General features: G+C 42.9%; 1 long non-coding RNA gene across 3 annotated transcripts in view; it reads left to right on the top strand.

Annotated features, from left to right (window-relative positions):
- Positions 1–19225, top strand: part of LOC116157170 (uncharacterized) — a 45937-nt gene extending 26712 nt beyond the window's left edge. The window contains exons 1-5 of one of the 3 annotated variants that reach the window (XR_010383664.1): positions 4922–6576; positions 9944–10180; positions 10837–10909; positions 12955–13048; positions 17358–19225. This is a non-coding gene — a long non-coding RNA (uncharacterized LOC116157170). Of the gene's footprint in view, positions 1–4921; positions 6577–9943; positions 10181–10836; positions 10910–12954; positions 13049–17357 lie in introns of those variants that run through there. The other 2 variants (XR_010383665.1, XR_004141113.2) reach the window with 2 other exon arrangements.
- The last annotated feature ends 699 nt before the right edge of the window (positions 19226–19924 follow it).

Genomic DNA, 19924 nt, shown 5'->3' with positions numbered 1-19924 from the left:
TCCCATCCCAGTGTGGCAAACTGCAGCACAATCAGGAAAATAAGATTGACTAGTCCCCATGTGCGGACTGAAGAAAGAGCTGGTGGACCAATGTGCATCCCAGAATGCACTGGAGACCCACTGAAAACTATGCTCAGGGGGCAACGTGACCAGGAATGGCACGCAGCTGCACCTACAGCATGGGGGCCTTTAGTTCCAGCATCTGAGTGGGGCTGAAGGAGCCCAGCAGGGAGGACAGAGGTCTTGGAGACCTCTCCAAAGACATAACCTCGGAGGGGATCCTCCTGGAGGAGAGTTTAACTCATTTTGTTTCCATCTGTAACTGAAAAACAAAGTGATTGCGTATAACTTCAAGTGGCCCACATAGAGGGATAATAAGGGGCCAGAAATTTATACAGGTCTAGAAACCAAAATCAGATTAATACTGAGTTCTATCCAATTCCAAGGAGATGAATGACCATGGGAAATGTATGAAAACAATTCAAAGCACAGATCTATCCTGTCTGGGGGCACTATAAGTAAAGGGCACTCCACAGTCCTGGCATAATTCCCAGGATATTTAGAAGGTCCATATGTTGGCCATATTTCTCTAAAGTGTTTTAGAGACTTGGAGATTCCAGCATCTGTAGTTCAGGGGACGCACCGAAAGGTGCAAGTCTCCCAGAAGAGGGGGGCTGGGGTCTGAAAAGATAGGAGCTGCCCCCCACACAGCTCCTGCCATTCTATCAGGCTGTCACTATCAGGCTAATTTATTTGTTCTTAGCTAAAGCAGGGGAGCAGTGGGAGAAAAACAAAAACCAAACCCCATCTTGGTTGATGGTTCAGTAAGGCCCTGTACAGGAACCCCAGGCTCGTCTAGAATCATGCAACCATAGAGGAGAGAAGAAATGCTCCCACATCATATAACTCAGAGCCTTCTACTCCAAAGTGGCCGGCTCCCCAGGCTCTGGAAATCAGACCCAACCACCCACTCACTCGTTAAACTCTTCACTCATGCCCTGAAATCTCTCTCTCGGTTCTCTTTCCAACCCTCTGGCTGCTCATCACCAGAGCTCATTCTGGATTCTTCTTACTCTGCCCAGTGTCCATCCTCCCGACATATCTGCCCATGCTGAGATGCTTCTTTCACTCTATGCTTGGCCCCTGGGCAAGCTCGCCCATAGCATGACTTCAGCTACCATCTGTATGTTGATGACTCCCAAATATTTGTTCCTTTGTAGATCTCTGTTCTGGATTCTGGGCTAAGAAGAACCTCTCTGCTGAATGTTCCTCAAGCATCTCAAATTCAGCATCTCTCTTGTTTCCTCTCACCACCCAAACTGCCGTTCCTTCAGCCCCTGCCTTTCCCGGAAAAACGAGTGATGACACACACTCTCGGGCAGTCCACTGTCCACAGTTACCCTGACTCCTTCACCTTCCTGAGCCCTCTCCTCAGTCTAGCACCAAACAGCAAGTTCTCTTGCTTTTACCTCCTAAATCTCTCTGAAATCCATCCCTTCTTCTCAATCTTTTTACTCCTGAGCTAGTGAAAGTCAGCTTCTTCTCTGGTTTCTTACCTCCCTTATCACCCTTTCTGCTCTATCTCTATTGTTACCTCTGTGAATTTTCTCATGTGAAATCAAGAAGCGGTTTTCTAGCTTAAGTGCAGTGTTTCCCGGCTGTAAGACCCTCTTGCAGGACCACATCTTCTGCATACGGACTCGCATGACTAACTGCCTACTGCTTTCCCTTTTCTCCCCCTAGAACACTCCTGCCAGACTTTTTCTTGTACTTCCCTTGGCATGAATAGCATGTCTGTATCAGACCACCATGAGCTTGAATGTGAGCAAATGAGACGTTTTTTGAATACTGAACTCAGCTTGGCTCTTGAGAACAGATAACTCAATTGTTCCTATTTTGGCATGTTCAATCTAATCAGGGATTTTTTTCAGCTACACTCAAATGTTATTTTTTCAATCACTGTCACGTTCAAGGTTTATCAAGATGGGATAACTGTTCTGTCTCTCAGCATTTCCTTCCTCTCTACATTCACCTGCCTTTCTTTTTGAAGGTGACATTAAGTGCCTAGTCGGAAGAAGGCTACTGTACTTTCTGGCACTGGGAAAGGGGTGAGTTGTCCCCAGTGGGCATGGCTGTCTGTCCTGCAGTGTCTGCTGAGTGTGGCTCCATGGCCTGGGCATCAGGCATCTGTTGCTGGGCTCTATCCGGTTATGGCCAAAGTCCTCACCACTGTTCCAGTACCTTCCTATTCCTGACTTTAGATCCCCCCATGTCACTTTTCCTCTCAGAATTCCAAAACCTCCTAGAAGGCCCAGGAACGTTAGACGCCTTTCTCCCCATCCCGTGGCAGCAGTGGCTGGGGAGCGTGGCGTCCCTCAGCCTGCCCTGCTCTGTGGCTGCCTGCTTCTCCCACCGCTGTGAGCAATGCCCCACCAGATGTGGGATAAGCCCTCAGAACAATCAACCCTCAACACATTTTACTTATTTTCTATGAGTTTAAAAACCTTTCATTTGAAGAGATGACTTTAGCAGTGATAATGCAGGACCAATGGTTTCCACACTGTTCTGAATACTTTAAGGATCCCTGTGAATCTAAATGGCCATACACCTCAGAAATGGGTTTCTCCCACTTCTTGGCTCAGGGTCTTGGCTAAGTTCCAGGGGCTTTACAAAAGGGTCTGAAAAGTCAATCAGTCTCTGTGTTATCTGACTGGACAGCGTCCACTGTGATGTTCACTGTTGCACTGGGCCCACAGTTGTTGGACCACACAGGTCCAGGGACATCCCTGGGTCCCATCTTCTGGTCCCCCCTTCAGTTCCATTGATATACCATGTCTCAGACCCAGAGGCTTTGGATTTTCAGCCAGTCCAGGCTGCATGGAAGTGTTTGGAGGCCACGTAAGGCAGCATCTTTATAGATGCTCCCTTTATCCCTTTATCTATTTTTTGGAGCCTGGCGACTTCCCAGGGATTTCCCTGGGAGACTGCGCACAAGTTCCCTCCTCGTATGGTCTCCATAGACCCCCCAGGGCTTGACCCAGACAGTGGTCTCTCTTCCAGAGAGACCCACAGACACTGGCCCTTGTATCCCTCCCTCTCCTCCATACTGGAGACAGGAGTCAGAGGAGAGTAGAGAGTCTTGCTTTTATCCAGCTTTTATCCAGCAGGCTTTCTCTCAAATTTTTTGAAGCCAAAGGCTTTTCCAGTCCCATACAGGTCTAGGCTTTTCAAACTCAAAAGGCAGACAGGCACTCTGACCCCCTTAGCCCTCTGTGGTCACTTCTTTTCGCCGAGTGCCTCGGGCCATACCCTGCCTCACTGCTGAGGTGGCCGTCAGACCACCAGAGGTGAGGGGAGGGCTAGCACTCGGACTGGAAGCCTGGGTGGGCCCCTGTTGTCGGGGGCCCTGGTCCTTCACTGCTTCTGGAGGTTCACACTATGAGAAGTGCGCTTGAAAAGCTTATGTAAAGTCCTCTCCAGGGAGGGACGCATTTTCTACTCTTGACCCTCAATGTTCTGTTACACGGTTGAGACAGGACTACGTAGTTTTCTAGCGTCCACAGAAACCATTTCAGGATTCAATAAAAAAAAAAAAAGCTGTGTTTGTTTCTCATCTCTGTCTCTTCCTTTTCTATTTTTTTATTGAAAAGCCTCTGAGGTATGGATCTGCCTGAAAGGGAACGCAGGGAACATCAAGGAAAATGAGGTCAGGTGGCATCCAGACCAGATGGAAACCAGCTGGATGGATGTCTGCTCTGTTCACCCAGGAAAGATGACTATGGAAATCATCTGCTTCTACGAGGAGAAGAAAAGAGAAGTACTTGTAACATCCCATGGCTCAGGGATGTTGAGGACTAGTTCTCTCAACAAGTCCCTGCTCATAGATTTAAAAACATGGATGAAGATGCTACAAACCATTGAAAGCAATCAGGGGACAGATTAGAGAGGAGACCTTTCAGAGGAGCAGGCTGAGATCTCTGGAAAGGAGGCTGTGCTTCCGCAACGGCACCACACACCTCCTCCTCCTGCTCCTATTCGCCCACTATGAGCTAACACCTACTGATCACTTACTCCATGCCAGACATTTCCCAAGAGCCTCCCATGAATTAGCCCATTTAATCTTCACAACAACTCTATGAAGTAGGTATTACCATCATCACCGTCATTTACTCAGATGAGGAAATGAGACATCGAGATGTAATTTGCCCGGGACGGCACAACAGGTGGCAGGGCTGGGACCTGAACCCAGGCAAGCCTATGGTTCCCGATCTGAACTCTCGGACGCCACCGCCCAAGCCTTTTCTTTGTTTGCAGCACTGCAGTCTACAAAGAGCTTGCCCCGCCACTTATGCCTGAGAGGCAGCGGTCAGCTCAGACTTGAGGAATCAGCTCTTCAAGCTTTTGCACCAAAACGCTCCTAAGGGCAGAGGAGAATGAATTTATATCACCCCACTGTCCCTGGTACCAACCACTCTCTCCCAAATCTCACTCTTGGCCAGCCCAAAGCTCCCCTAAAGCACTGATTTTGTTCTGAAATCTCATGTCTTGTCTTAAAATTCAGGCACTCTGGTAACTTATGACATGTTATATCCATGTTTGTTTTGCACACCCCACACTGACTAACAGCAGTAACAGGTTCAGGTGGACAGACTGGGCACAAGCCTATTAATCAAGGTCTGTGGCTCTGAAGGATGAGTCGTCGGAGCAGAAAGCAGAGAAAGGAGCTCCATCCCCTAGTGATGGACGGAGGGCTGAGCTTCCAGGGCCCCAGGGAGGCTCGAAGCAGCAGACACGCAGAGCCTGGACACTGTCCCCCCCCTCCCCAAGCCCAGCTGGCAGAGCAGGAGCGCGTGCCGGGCCCTCCCTGCACAGGGAGCCGCACCATTGCTCAGCACCGTGCCAGTCACAGCACGGGAGGTCTGCACAGCACACGTGGGCGTGAGCGGTCTCCGGACTGACCACCCTCAGCCTCCCCAGGCCAGCACTGCCTGGAATCTTTCCTGTTCTTAGAGCTGTGAACCTGAACAAGGCTCAGACAACCCAGGGTCTCTTAGCATCAGGCTATAAGAACAATTCTCCAATTCAACAATATTTAATTGACTACTTTAGGTAAATGTCCACATTTTATCTAGCCGTTTGTGTGCCCCACCCCGTCAACCTTCTGCCACTTATATCCAGACCTAAGCACCCTGCTTCTTTGGGAAGCATGTGGCTGGCATTATAGTACCAGCATTACGAGCATACGGGTTTTGGGAACCAGATGGGACACTGTGAAGTAGCAACTTCCACAGGCCTGTGGACGTGGCCCAGGCACCAGGTTCTTGGCAGTTACTCATGTCCCCCAAGTCCTGGACCTCAACCCCCGCACAGCTGTCCTGCCCCCGTCTGTGTGGCAGAGCCAGCAACTGGAGAAATGGCTCAACAGTCCTCAGTCCCCACATGCTGAGCTATCTGTCCAGGTTGGGAGGAGCTATGTTCGCCAGCTGTGGCTCTCCAGGGCCACCAGAACCCAGGGACCACCCAAGTCACTGCTCCTTAGGGGCAGAGGGACTACTGTTTGGGGCCTTGAGGGGTTGACTGGTGCATCACTTAGAGCCAGAGGCCAAACCAGGGACCACAGAGGGGGTCAATCGCATACCCAAATTTTGATACACCCTTGAACAAAAACAGAAACCACCTAAAGTGCTTTAAACTCTTCCAGCCATAATATACTTAAGGCATTTTTCTTTGTACGACCCAGCAGAAACATTACTTGTATCGAATCAAAACACACACTTATAAGCAATGAAAATCATCACAATTACACATATCTTGCAGCAAACCTTTAAAGTATGCTGTCAAGACCACATCTTTGGATTACCATCTCATAAAATGACCTTTCTCTGAACTCATCTCCAGGGAGAGCATGACAGTGTGGTTTTGTTTGAACGGCTGTGCCAGCAGCAAGCTGGCCTTGGAGAGCATGTGCCCATGTTGCTGCAGGATGGCAGGCTCTGGGGAGACCAAACCTGCCCTGCCTCTCAAAGGGTGTGGGTTGATTTGGGGCAGATTCCTTCACTTTAGCTAAGGCAATTTCTTCATCTGTAGAATGGGCACAATAATATCTCACCTGAATGGGACCGTTGCATGATACAAGTTTAGTACAAGGACACAGCCAGCACTCAATAGCTTTCATTCATATTTTTACTGCCCAAAGTCCTACAGTTACTAAGATGCAGGGAAAGGGCTTGCTCTTATGCTCTTGTGTTCTGTTATTATTTTTAGCATTTTTTTTTACATTGTAATATAAAACAACATACATAAAAGTGCATAAATCCATGCAGTTTAACAAATATTTGTAAAACCAATACTTGTGTAACCACTGCCGAGGTCAAGAAAAGGATGCTAACATCCTAGGAGCATCTTGTAGGCCCCCTCCCCCCCCTGCCAGGAGCCCTTCCCCCCAGCGGTAGCCTCTCCTTCCCACAGCTCCCAAGCACAACTGCTGTGGCTCTTCGAGAAAAGCTCCTCAGGCGGTGAGCCGCCCTCCCTGCAGCACAACATCCTGAGCCTTGGAGGATTCCTGAGGACTTAGAGGTGAGCCTACCTGCCCTCCCATCCCCACGTCCCACACAGGTGGCGGATGAGTCGGCCCCCTACGGGCAGCAGCTCCTATTCAGGACAAAGGGACAGCTGCCTGCACAGAGTGACGAGCTCACCTAGAAGTCACAGCCCAATTCTTTTGCATTTCTACGTCTTCTGCCCATCTTTCCTAATCAGAGACCAAGTTCTGTTGGTTCTTTTTTCTCCTAACATCTCCAGGCTCTTTCCCGCGGCCCTAGCACCATACTTGCAGAGAGGCAATGGTAACTTGTTTCTTCACAGACTGCCTAAGTTTTAGACCTTATGTCCAGTAAGGATTTTATTTTCTACCAAATCTTAATGCTGTTGTTTGCTCGTGGCCCTCAGTGTATTAATTTCTGACTTTGGTTTAATCTTGTTTTTAACTTTGTTCTCAAGAACAAAGTTATCTCAGGATAAGCTTGTCCATTTTGCAAAGCTTCCCCTTCATTCTCCAGTGCAGCTTTCATGGAGCGCCTCTGCCAGCATGGGGGCAGCAAGAGGCACAGGCCCAGTCCCCACCTTTGGAAGTAGGGTTTTGTGCGTGGGACAGGGGAGTGGGTGACCTACCAAGGTCACCCCAGCCCCTGGCCAGCGCACAGCCCCCAGCAATGACTCAACTACAGGACTTTCTGCGCTATTGGAAACCAGGATCCTGGGTAACAACCTGTGGCTGGATAATAACCTTGGTTATACAAATCTTGATTTGGGGAATTTTTAAAGAAGTAATCCTGAGAACTCAGTATCGCAAATCCCTCATTCATGACCCCAACTGGCAGTATTTCTGTAAAAGCACTGTGCTACAGAGAACGTTAGCTTTCTGGGCACAACCATGCAACCTCCGTGGGGTCAGCCCCTGGAAGAGATGCCACCATTACACAAAGCACTCGGAGGCTTCAGGAAAGCCCACTCTTTGGAGAGCCTGGTCACCCAGGGAGTCTGAGAGTCAGTGTTTGAACATTTGCTCCTCCACATCCTGGGCACACCTGATAATCACTCATGTAGGTCGCAATAAATAAGGGCCTTTTCAAGGAACAAGGCCTCGAAGAACAGCAAATGCTTAGTGAAAGCTTACTGAATTAAAGTTGAGTTACATAAGGCTACACTTTCTTGGCATTAAAACTGAATATTGAAGAATTTTTTAAGCTATTTTGGCAATAACCAATAATGAATAAAAATTTTGAATTCCTACTGTGTATGACCCCGAATATTAATAGTTGAAAGCAAAAGCTTAGCAGTAGAGAGAGGTAATGTGTCCAGATGCAAAACTATTTTCCTATGAAATGACAAAAAGTACTAAGATACTTTTTCTAAAACAATCTATGGGAACTGTGAAATCTATTAAAAATTGGTCAGGTAAATTGTATTTCATTTTCCCCTAGATTAATCTTCCTGTTAATCTAGCAAGTGAAAAAATTAAATTATCTTTCTGGTGAAATAAGTATCTTAATGTTACTGTATACTCTTTCACATAGTTTAGACCACGCCAGATCAAACACAGACAGATGGAGCAATCACATCTCATCTCGTTAGTGTATAATTAAAAGGCATCAAGAGCGATGGCTAGAACTCTCCACATATTAGAGCTACTTCTAACTAGAAACAGAATTTAGTTCATAGTATTTCAAACCATCAAACTGACTTGGTGGAGTAGGGATGGTAATCAACACAAAAATATGACAGCATTTAGAACTGCAAGTAACACGGTGGCCTATAAAATCACTACAGAATTTGTAGTGTGTAATAGTTAAGAGTTAAACAATCTTTGTATCACCCAGTGCAGTCATTGTTACATATGTTTGTGCAAACATGTGCATATGAAGTCAAGTCTAAACGAGTCATAGGGTAAGAGCAGGAGTGAGAGGGAATAAAATGCTGAAGACCTGGAAACGAGGGCACGGGATGAAGGGATTTCTGACACAGCTGGAAAGTAGAGATGTGTGGTGACAGTAGGGGTGAGAGGTAGGGAAGACAGAAAACTGAAGAGATAAGCCAGGGCGGTCCAGCAGGGTCTGGAAGCCAAGATAAGGAATTTGGACTTCATCCTGAGAGCAATGGAGGACCTCTGTGACTTCATCCTTAGAGTAATGGGACACCTTTGGGGGATCTGAAGTAGCGAAGTGACGTGATGATCTGCATTTGACAGAGATACTTCGGCCTGCATTGCAGAGAAGAGATCAGAGGGCAAGGGACAGGGGATTTGGGAGAGCAGTTAGGAGAGAACTACAGGTAAAAATGATAATATGTATACTATCCTTCAATGTCCACATTTCTGAAGTTACACACTAATAAGATGAAAAAATCAGATGGAAATTGTAAGTTGAAAGTCTTCTTGATCATTTAAATTTCATCCAGTGGAACCTCACTGCAGGATTAAAAACCCTTTGTCTTAGACAATTTCTGCAATGCTGCCCAGTATCTGTACAGAACAGAACAGATTTAGGATGTGATTATCATGTGCATGACTACCTCTCAAGGCATTTTTGAATCAAATGGGTTTTAATTACATTAAGGATAACAGAACTGATGTCTTTTGATATTTCTAAGAAATAAGTAACAGCTCAAGAACCAGGAATCTTCACAATCCCCAGATCTTGATGGGTGGTTGAATGTATGGCTTATTTTTGCTTTGGAAAAATTTGTATTTTTCAGTAGAATGAACTTATCCTAACTAGGCAGTTCTTTTTTTTTTTTTTTCCTATCTTGAAATATTGAAGAACACCAGGAAAGAATAAGAGTAAAGGTCACCCCAGCACAGTCTTAATGATTTTGTAGAATTTTTTAGCTTGGGATTGAAGGTTTTCTTTAGTTAAGAAAAGTACAGTATTCATTTCAAGTTTATTTTTCTTTCAAACTTAAGGGCATACAGTATGTTCTGATGTACACTATTACTTATGTTATGTAAATATTTATAAAAATATGCTCTAGCAATAGCTGGTAAGGATGATTTAAAATGCTATCACTAGCTTCCTTAATACTTTAAAAATCATTCTGCTTTCAATTTTTCGATTACCTATAATAAATCTTTCTCATTTCTTATTCCTGAGGGAAATCACTGGAAAGGAAACTCAGCTGGATTTCTTTTGAGAAGGTAGATAAACTAAGACTTCTAAGACATAATTTGTCACTTAAAAGACATCCAGAAAAATAAAAGCTATACTGAGGATCTATTTAGTCAACTTTCTCAAAAACTCCATTTTAAACTCTGAATAATACTATTTGCCTACTTAACATAAGATTAACTAGATGGAGTCTAACTAGAGAGATTCACTGTTGGCATAGCTTCAGGCAACTCATTGTTTTTTTCCTTTTGTGATGTCTTGGCCTAACCTCAACGTGCCAGACTCATGCGTCCTGAAAGCCATGTCCAGAAGATTTCTGCTCTCCTTCATTAATGTCTGGAAGAGGCCTCAGTTACATCCTGCCTATGAGTTGCACATGCAACAGGACCAACAGTGCTGATCCACCAACTTGAACACTGAAGGCAGGGAGGACATGCAAGGGTGGAAGAAAAGTGCCTGGTCGAGAGAAATGCGGCAGGTTTAGAAAGAAAACTTAAGGTTGGAACATTTTCAAAGAGGTTGGTTTGTATGCTTTCTTTTCCTGTATTTTAATCCAGCGGTTATTAAACAGCTGCATGTGTACTGTGTAAGGCAACATGGAGACTATAAACAAAGTGTGAGAACCATCTCTATTGCCCTAAAAGTTTTAACAGTTGGGAAGACAAGACACATACAAAAGTTAAATAATAAGGCTGTGTGCAAAAATGAGAATTTGTGAAGTAGACTTCCGGAGTATGGAGTGGGGAGGACAGGTACCTTTGAAAGAGGAAAGAGGCAACGGTGAAGAAATCACGGTAGAGGCGTGTTTTAGAGGCAGAGGACAGGGAAGCAACAGCACCATTAGCAGAAATAGAGGTATGAGAGTATTCAGCATGTTCAAGGCTCTCCGAAGAAGCCAGAGTGCTGGAGTGATAGCAAGTGACAGGAGACGACACTGGAAAAGAAAGGCTTGGACCGGGTGGTGAAGAACTGTGAATTTCCTGCCAAGGAGCTTGATTTAATGTACTGGCAATGGGGCATCATCTAAGGTTTTAAGCGGGAGAGTGCGATTCACCTCATCACATATACGTTTTTTAATTAAAAATGATTTTTGAGTTAAAAATGAAATTAAAAGAGAAAAAATGATGACAAAATGAGGCTGCTCTTACATTGGACTTTAATGTCTTTTTTACAGCTCAGAAGCTTTCTATTCAATGCTGTTCAACATGCTGGTCTAAGAAAAGGGAAGGAGTCGTGCCCTGTGTTGGGTAAGTCAAGGAATCTCAGGATTCTTTCCATGGTCCTGAGGTTCCTAGGAGCAAGCAGTTTACTGAGCTCCAGAAATCAGGGGGCTGAGGAAAATGTCAACATCAAGAGCTTTCACAGGCCACACAGATGTGGCAGGTGCCATAAGACAGCAGCCTGAGCATCTCAGCACCTCCTGCTGGTCACTTCTGTCCCTGCCTCTGGACCTCCAAGACCCCAGAGTTCCCAGGGATTACCCTCTTCGGCTTTTCCCCCATCCTCCCTGAAATCTGGATAAAGAACCAAGGTTAGAAAGTCAGTGACCTGCTCAAATTCACTCCATCAGGCAGAATAAGAACCAGAAGCTGCGTGCTTTCCTTAACATCATAGGGCCTTTGCCAAAGATGTCAACCTTCCATCCCGGGGGCTGTACAGTTCCAGAAACCTGAATTTCCAAACTCCGGACCTGTCTGTATGAACCTATGATGTCTGTTTTTCCCTCTTAACTTCAACTGACTTTCGGAGTTCACATCTTGACTACACTTTCCAGCTTCTTCTTCCTGTGAAGCCAGACTTCTGTTATCTGGGTCCCCTCTGAAGGTACAAGGAGGGGAAGAGTCTTGACCAGGTAGGTAACCAGGTTACCTAGAGGTTAGGTTATCAGGGTACTGCGTAGCAAGTTAAGAAACAACGAAGCAAAAAGTCCAGAGGTGGGCAGTTAAGTCTGAGGACGTGCTCTGTGGAGGTTTGCGTTAATTATAGGCACAAAATTGGCAAAATCCGTTCACCATCAGCTACTATGGCAAGGGGGTGGGATGAGAGGCTAGACAGGCTCACAGCCTTTGGCTGCATAAGGAATGGATTGGTGTCCATGCTTTGGACTAGTGGGGAACACTTTTCAGCTCCAATTTTAAGCAGGAACTAGAATTTATGCTAAAATTTTTAAACTGGATCCCCATTTTTTGCCCAATAGGGATCCTTCTGAGCTGATATTCAGCTGCTGAACTGGATTTTAATCACTGTAGCACCTGGGTCCCAAAGAGAATGCAATTTCAAAGAGAGCACAGAAACAGGCAGCGCAGACTTGGGCGGGAGAGAGAGGGCAGCCCACTGTGGCCACAGCAAACCTCAGAACCTAGTGAAGGGATACAGAGGCTGCTGTGAAATAAACGGGAAGCACACCAGACACAGAGGCTGTTGCAGCTGCCTAAGCCAAGCCCAGGTCTCAGAAATCAGGGCACAAAGCAAGAAGGGGGCAGCCAGTGAAGATGTGATCTATGGGACAAGGACAGAGGAGACACGAGGAAGAGGACACAGCCTGGGCACCCTGGCTAAGGGTTATCATCCATCCCTTAGTGGGAAAGAGTTCCAGGTTCACACCAGCACCCCTTACAGATCTTTCAGCTTAAAGCCTGCTTCATTTGCCACCAAGGGCATCTGCTCCTCACTCATAGAGACCCTGCCATTCTCCCTGCTCTGCCCTCCCACTTCTTTTCCCAGCAAAAATCCTATTTTTCCCCTCTTCATCCTTCTTCCAAAGTGTTCCACAGGATTTTAAAGTGTTTTCATTAAAATCACTTTTAATTATCCCTACTTCTAGGAAGATAAGTTCACTTTTCTTCCAAAAGTACCTAGAAGGCAGCATGGTGACTTACATCAGAAAAGCCCACGTGCTTTATAATCCTTCTGCCCCCACCCACCCTTCCACCCTCTGGTCTCATCTCACACGGGCCACTCCCACACTGCTGCCCACCTCCTCTGGGTTGCCACTCCATTCATACTGGAGCAAGGGACAATTTGTTCCTCTAGATCACAGCCCTCCCCCTTTCTGGAGCACGTTCCTTCCCTGGCGAAGGAGACAGGATGGGCCTAGGCAGGTAGAGACGCTGGCTCAGGGATGCACAGGGCATTGTACATTCTGGCAGACGTGCCTTGCCCTGCTCCGTCTTTATTCACAGGGATTTTCTCTCAGGACTCCTATATTTTTTCCCTTCAATCTGATTTCCTTTGGGGACACTCAGCCCAGCAGAAGTATCTGAATATATATTGGTTTCAAACGTCCCTACAGAGCTCCTGCTCCATCAAGTGCATCGAGAGATACAGTTGCACATTGCTCTCTGTGGCAGTTAACAACTTTCCCAATGTTCTCTGGCAGTTAAGAGGTGAGTCTTCCTTGTACTCTGCAGCTGAGTCAGAGGTCATGAGTTCTAAGGTTCCTCAGCTCTGGTCTTGGATGAAAATGCCCTTTTACATGCATACAACAAACTATGTATAACTTTCATTTCTAAGTATGTGTTCAGTCATTCAGTATATCATTTTGCTATCTTCACATAAAATCCCAAGTTAAAGAATTCTAGGTATTTGTCTCTGCCCACACTTGGATTGGGCAGACCTCAAAACAAGGTTCCCAGAGTTCACAAGCCCAAGGGGGCAGCACTCTTGTGCTACCAAGGCCCATTTCTGCAGGGGGTGAGACGCCGACACAGGCTGGTGGGAGAGGTCACGGAGAGGCTGGGCAGGGAAGGGGAACCTAGGGAAGGACCATGCAGGAGTCAAAATTCTCGTGTATCTGGGTACGCGCAAGAAGAGGATGTGATTACATTTTATGAGGGACATTGATCTGTAGTTTTCTTTTGGCATCATTTTTTAGTTTTGGTATGAAGTTAATACCACCATCATAAAATAAGTTGGAGAGTATTCCCTTATCTTCTATTTTCTGGAAAAATGTGCAGAATTGGTGTTAATTCTTCAAGTGTTTGGCTGAATTCTCCCATGAAATCATCAGGGACTGGAGAAATTGTTTCTTTTTTCAGTTTTTAATATTACGAATTAAATTTCTTTACTAGTTATAAGGCTATTCAAATTATCCATTTCATACTGGGTGAGACTTGATAGCTTGAGCTTTTTTGTATGTATGTATGTATAATATATACATTTTATTAGATTCAGGTACACAACATAATGATTTGATATTTGTATATACTTGTATATATTGTGGAATCACCATATGTCTAGCTAGTTAACATCTGTCACTATACCAAGCCGCATATTTTTTTTTCTGCACTGCATAGTTTTATCTTTTTGCAGTATGGAATTCAAGATTTTAAGGCTTCTGGTGTTAGTTTGTCAGGATTAGAATCCTTGTTCCACCAAGTATTAGCAAGATAACCTCTCAAAACCTTGGGGTTTTTTTGTCTAGAGATAGTATCTTCCTCATTGGATTGTGTAAATGTAATGGATGATATTTGTAAAGTGCTTTAAAAATAATGCCAAACCCACCAGGAGGCTGGTCAATAGTTAGCAATGTAAAAAGTGGTGGCTGCCCGTTCTTGCCTCGGACAATAGGGTTTATATTCTGACAGGAGAGGAATGAGCCCCGAGGCCAGGGCCCAGGCTACCTGCTGGATCAGTCTGGGGAAGAGATGAGGAAAGGGGAGAGAGTTCCAGCAGCTGGATGGAGATGCCAGTTTCTGGGGCAACTGTCCACAGAAATCTTGCTAGAGAGATTGAGTCACAAATTAAGGGTAGGGTGGGATAAAGCTAAAGAACTAGGTGAACGGGACACTACCCATCACTAAACAGAGACAGCCCAGAAGATAAAGAGAGGTGAGTGGGTGGGGAAAGAAAACCAGTATGAGGCAGTGGAGGTGCAATGAGATGTGGATATGGATAAGAACTCATCGCAATTCACCTCATGAGCCCCAGCTTAGTGGAGGAGGAATTGCCTTCCTCTCGTGTGGGATTTGGTATTGTTGCTACTAGACTGGAGGCAGGTGGTTAAAACGAAGGACCTAGTTGGATGCCAGCAGCTGCCTGTCAAGATATTAGGGGGCAGCCTTAGTTTAAAATCTGCCCTCTCTTCTGCAGAGTAGCTTGGCGGTGCTTTGTAGATTGTATCTGCCAAATTTTGTTATTGAAAACAAAAATGTTTTTAATATACACTTGAGATGATGAGCAAAATTAAGGTGAAGAGATTTCAAATCTCCTTCTAGCTAGTCAGGAAGGGTTTCAGGGAGAAAAGAATTTAGTAAAGAAAAGGGAGATAGATTGGTTTGTGAAAAAGAGAACTCTGTTCCAGGTGTAATGAAAGGTCTCAGAGAGGACTGTGGACAAGAACTGAAGGAAGGGATACAGATATAGCCAGAGGGTAATAAGTAGCCCAAAGTTTGTAAAACTGGGATTAGGAACAGCCAAGGAAATACAGGAAGGGGCTGGCAAGCCAAAGGGGACATTATGGACTGAAATATTAGGGCTGGATCTGTGAGGCGAAAGTAGAGGCGATTCTGGGCTAGTACATGTGAGATGCTTAATAATCAGTGCTTTTCTTAATCACATGAACAAACGGAGGCAGAAAGGTTGGCTTCCCAAGAGGGGCCCCCAGGAGTCTGGTTGAGACATGAGCCTCGGGGTGCAGCCCAAGAGTCTCTCTGACTTGTCTGGGAGGGACGGAGCTCACCGTTCGGAGACACGTGCTCTACAGAATGTGGATTTGTAGAAGGCCAAAGAGAAAGCCTCTCCTATATATTTTCCCTTAACTTTGCATTCTACAATATTTGAAGCATACAAACCAATATACATGAGTTATGAAGAAAAATGCACAAATGAATGATGGTACAGTGGTAACGAGAAAATGACCAATACACCATTTAAGTTGTTTGGGCTCTTCCAGATTCCATTCCATTCACGCCTCTGGGCTGGGGCACTGGCTCTGTTCTTCTCAACACGAGGTTTCCTTCGCTAAGTCAAAGCAGCTGTCTAGCTGTTCTGTGTCCCAGCCATTGGCACAGGAGAAAGGGAATCTGGAATCTTTTAAAAAATGGCTTGGAAGCTGCATGAATCACTTCTCACATCCAGTTGCCAGAACTTAGTCATTTAGCCACGCCTATCTGCAGAGACTCAGGAATTTACTCTGTAACTGGGTGGCCATATGTTCAGCTAAAACTTGGGGATGTTCTACTAGTAAAGGAAGGATAGGTGTGAACACTGGGCGACAGTTCACAGCCACTGACATAAGTATTCACATGTTCAGCTTTACAACACAATGACATATCGATTTTCAGAATGGTTAAATTGATTTACACCCTCCAGCAGGAGATAAAATTTCCATTAATACACATTCTCAGTGATAGCTGTTGATTCAAATGTCTTACATTTTTATTTATTTTTAAACTTATTTAACAGGTGTAAAATATTTCATTATGATCTTAAGTTGCAATTCCCTGATTACTGATGTTGATTACTAATGAAGTCTGTTGATTATTATTTTTTTCTTCAGTGAAATAAATTCCTGTTCAAATCTTTTGCCTATTCCTCCCCACGCCCACTCCCACTGGGTTATCTTTTTTATTCATTTGTAGGTTTTTAGATTTTTGTATAAAATCCTGAATACTGATCATTTGTCAATTATATGTTGTAAATATCTTCTTGCTTTTATGGCTTCTCCTTTCATGTTATGATGCTTTTTGTTAATATAAGTTCTTAATTTTAACATCATAATTTTGGATATTTTATAGTTAAAGATTTATTGTCTTGTTTAAGATGAATCTCCCTACTTGAAGGCTGTAAAAATGCTCTTTCATTCTCTTCTAAAAGTTTTAAAGTTCTACTTTACATAGTTAAAGTTTTTAAAATACTTAGAATCAATTTTATGTAAGGCATGAGACGGGGATAAGGTTTGGCCTGTCTTTCCTGCAGGTGTGTAACACTCTATCACTTAAGTTTCTACGTAGGTGTGAGTCATTTTATGGGCTCTCTTTAGTTCCACTGACAATATGTCTATTCTTACATCTAGTTAAACAATGCTTTAATTACCATAGACATAGTAAGTTCTGAGATCTGGTAAGTCAAATCCTCCCATCATCTTCTGATCTACGTTTTTTTGTCCTTTTCTTTTCTACATATATTTTCAAGCAAATTATCAAATTTCTCTAACGAAGTGCCATTTAGCATTTTGGCAAGCATTGCAAATAATGTATACGTAAATGGGTGAAAACTGTTACCTTTACAACGTCTACAAGTTTACAACTTTTACAACAGTACTGATATCTTCACAACATTGAATCTGTCTTTCCATTAAGTATGGTATATCTTTTCATTTATTTAAATAATCTTTAATGTTTTTTAATAACATTTAAAAATACTCTCTGAGAAGGTCTTGCACATCGTCTGTAAAATTTATTCACAGGTACTCCTTTTTTTGTTTTTGTTATTGTTATTAGTTTGGTTTTTATTCTAAAACTACAATTTCTAACTTGTGTTATAGAAATTGTGTATAGAAATGAAACTGACTTTTGAATATTAACCTTACATTTAAACTTGGTTACCTCTATAATTTATAATTATATTGATAATTATATAGATTGTTTTGGGTTTTCTATGTACACAGCCTGATGTGAATAATGACAGTTTTATTTTCTCCTTTCTAATCCTTCTATTCTTTATTTCTTTTTCTTGATTTACTGCTCTGTCCAGGACCGCTGGAACCATTTGGAATGGACGTGGCAGACAGGCACCATTCTCTTGTTCCTGATTTTAAAGGGAATGCTTCTAATGTTTCACCATTATGATGTTAGGTGTAGGTTCTGAGTAGGTCATCTTACTCATATTAACAGATTTCCCTTCTGTTTCTTACCATGACTTTGCCAAGTGTTTCTTCTTCCTTTTAATCTTGAATAAGTGTGGAATTTTATCAAATGTTCTTTGTGTCCCTATTGAAGTGTCTGTACTTTTTTCTCCCATGTTAATGTGATTAATTACATTCAGATATTTTCTAATGGTAATCACTCCTGCATCTCTAGAATAATCACAATTTAGTCAGAATGTAGTTTCTGTTCTTTATATTACTGGATCTAGTATGCTTTTACCATGTCTAGGATTTTTTTCATGTAGATAAATGAGAACTATTGTCCCATAATTTTCCTTTATCATACGGTCCTTGTCTGATTTTAGTGTCACAGTTGTGTGGGCCTCAGAGTCGAGCTGAGGGAATGTCCTCCTATTTTTCTGTTCTCTAGAAAAGTTTATACCATATGAAATTGCTGTTCTTGTATATAATAATGAAAATTCTGGAATTTTGAGAAAAAATGTTTTAGTCAACCCATGTGTACCATTAACATTAATAAATTTCTTCTACTAACATACTAAATATTATGTTCAGTTTTTAAAAATTGAGTGGTTTTAGACAGCATAAGTTTTCTTAGCCCTCCAATTTACTACTTCTTTACTGAAAGAGGTTTTATTTTTTGGCACTGCAAATGAGGAACATGATGGCAGCCCCCTGGGGAAAGTTCCAGTGAGCACGACATGTGCAAACAACGGTGCTGGCGGTGGTTTCACCTGGGTGTAACGGGCCGCAGTACAGTCACTGGAATCTTCTCTAGTTGCAGCGATGTACCTATGCATACGTGTGTGCTTCAGCAACATCCAGACCCTGCCCAGACAGCTTTCGATTGTTGCATTTCTATTTTCTTTGTCACAGGCTTTGATCCTCTACAAAATGGGTCTGCTTTTGATCACCCATCAATTATTGTGCCTATTTGTTTAATTTTTTTTCACCTTCTCTATTGTAGCCAAGTGTTGACATACTGTGTCACTGGACATGCCTTAAGTTTGCAACAAATGTTTGAATTATTATTTGTGGGTTAGTTTTTAATTCACTGATTTTTATTTAAAACAAAGTTGGATCTTTCTTGAGATTTAATTTTGAAAATAAGATTCCCAGATTGAAATTTTTGAACTATCTTTTGAACAATCCTTTAGTAACAAAACTTTTCCACAGACCAAATGATGCTTCTATCTGCTTCAGGTGTATGATGTTTCAGTTTAAATATAAAAAAGATCTGCATTTACTTCAAAGATATTGTTTACTTCTGTGGCAAAATGAAAACAATAAAAATAAACTCAAGAACCAAGCAAACTTTAAAAGCACTATACTGTTGTAAATTCTCAATAGCAAAAATAGAATTGTATTTATATCAAATTTACAATTCATAGTCAATTTCAACTGACCACGTGTTGACATTCCATGTGGTACACTCTAATATATGCCTGGAATAATCCATTTCTTTAAAGTGTGGTAGAACTTGCCCATAAAACTATATACATTACACATACATACATACACAATGAGTTCATGTAAAAACTGGTGAAAACTGAATAAGACCTATAATCTAGTTAATTGTATTGTGGCAGTGTCAATTTACTGGGTTTGATGCTGCACTAGTTATAAAAGGTGTCACCATTGGGGAAAGATGAGTGAAGGGTTCCTAGAATTCTGTTCTCTTTTCTATTTCTTGTAAATTTAAAACTATTTCAAAAAATAAAGTTAACAAGAAAACACATGGGCCTGTTGTACTTTTATGTATTATTATTATTGTTATTACTACTACTACCATTATTATTATTATTATTTTCATCAAAGTATGCAGCATTTACTGCTGAGTCCAACTCACTGTTGCTCATGTTAATTAAGAACAGGGTCTTTAAAAGGCCTGCGTCAAAGAAGCAGTTTTCACATTTATTTTTCTTAAACTTTGCACTACAGAATTTGATCTCTGTGAGAATAATAATAGGTATTTTAAAAGAAAATCTCGTCTTGGATTGAAAGAATCAATATTGTTATAATGGCCATACTAACAATATACAGATTCAATGTAATCCCTATCAAATTACAGTAACATTTTTCACAGAGCTGGAACAAAAAATGTGAAAATTTGTGTGGAAACACAAAAGACTCCGAATAGCCACACAGACTTGAAAAAGGAGAACAGAGCTGGGGGAATCACGCTCCCTGACTTTAGACTATACTACAAAGCTACAGCAATCAAAACAGTATGGTACTGGCACAAAAACAGATACATCAATGGAACAGGATAAAGTCCAGAAATAAACCCACACACTTATGGTCAATTAATCTATAACAAAGGAGGGAAGAGTATACAATGGAGAAAAGACAGTCTCTTCAACAAGTGGTACTGGGAAAATGGGACAGCTCCCTGTAAAAGACTGAAATTAGGACATAGTCTCTAACACCATATACA

This window comes from Camelus dromedarius, chromosome 13 (assembly GCF_036321535.1).
Source record: "Camelus dromedarius isolate mCamDro1 chromosome 13, mCamDro1.pat, whole genome shotgun sequence".
In the NCBI taxonomy this organism is placed as follows: Eukaryota; Metazoa; Chordata; class Mammalia; order Artiodactyla; family Camelidae; genus Camelus; species Camelus dromedarius.
The sequence above is the reverse complement of the archived record's forward strand: the minus strand, read 5'-3'. Positions and strand labels throughout refer to the sequence as shown.